Raw genomic sequence first — 1,288 nt, 5'->3', positions numbered from 1 at the left:
TCATGAGGGTCCACTTGGGGTTGAGGCCAACCTGTCCAATTTAACATGTGCTTAGGGCCGACCTAACCCAATGTACATGAGTGAATAAATAAGTTCAAAAATCAACTTTCCTTGTCCAAATAAGGTGACCTTTAGGTCGATTTTGGTCCTCTCGAAAAGAGGAATCTAATGCAATCATCATCTCGGTCATCTGAGCTGTCCAAGGTGGAATTTAACCGCAGTTGCAAAAATTAACATAAGTGATACTTGTGGTCAGATCTGTTTAATGCAATACCTATCGAATTGGTACCAATAGGGGTTACCTAGATCTCCCACAAAGTGAGCCTTAAGCTCAATGAGCAGCTTTTTGAAGTTTTGAATATCTCCATGAACAACGTATAACATGGAGAAGCATACGATAATAATTCATGCGAGCATGCATACCTCATTTTTCTTTCGGTCATCCAAACTTCCTGTAGTAGCTTCATCCAAAGGGACTTTATCCTTCACACTTGCTTCCTTGTTGTGTCATCATATTATTCCTTGCATCCCACAAGTTGGAATTCCTAATGAAAAACTTTTGCTTCCTTTCTCTATCCGTGAGTCCTTTAATGAGAGATTTATCAGAGAAACTTGAGGATATTTGATGTCCTCATCTAGCAGATGTTTTCTTCTATGATGATCCCAATCGATGATGATCTTTGCTTCTTATAAATACTCATGAGGTTTCCTAAAAGCTTCCTAATCAGTAGGATTTAGACCAGACATACTTTCTTCCTATGTCATGAGATCTTAACTCTAATACTTTTATCATGATGTTTCCTTCTAATGCATTCTATTTGCTTTACATTGCTACCTATCTATAACTTACAAGTAAAAGAAACCTTCTAATGAAGAAGATTATCTTAGTCATCTTTTAGCTTCTTCCTTCTTACGCTTCTAATGAACAACGTATGCTTCTTCCATCTTGTTCTTCTTTGGTGGTCTTTCATCATCAACATTTGCATGATCCCTTTCTCTCTTCTTATTTCTTGGATTCTCAGGACAATGACTCCGGTAATGTCTCATGTTGTGGCAATTGTAACATTCAACCTTGGATAGGTCCAAATTCTTCTTTGGTCCTTTGAACTTCTTGAAAGTTCCCTTATTTTTGTAATGAGCAGAGTAAACATTCAATGTGTTTTCTTCTTCATTCTCCTTTTTGTTGTTTACCATCGATATTATGACTTCTTCTTGACTACATGCATTCCACATTTGTTCAAATATTGGCAAATCTTTCCAACTGTTGAGTCCCGATGCAAAGACACTC

This window comes from Pinus tabuliformis, chromosome 9 (assembly GCF_031772625.1).
Source record: "Pinus tabuliformis cultivar Carrire ecotype Pingquan chromosome 9, CPIR1, whole genome shotgun sequence".
Lineage (NCBI taxonomy): Eukaryota > Viridiplantae > Streptophyta > Pinopsida > Pinales > Pinaceae > Pinus > Pinus tabuliformis.
This window is presented reverse-complemented; position numbering follows the sequence as displayed.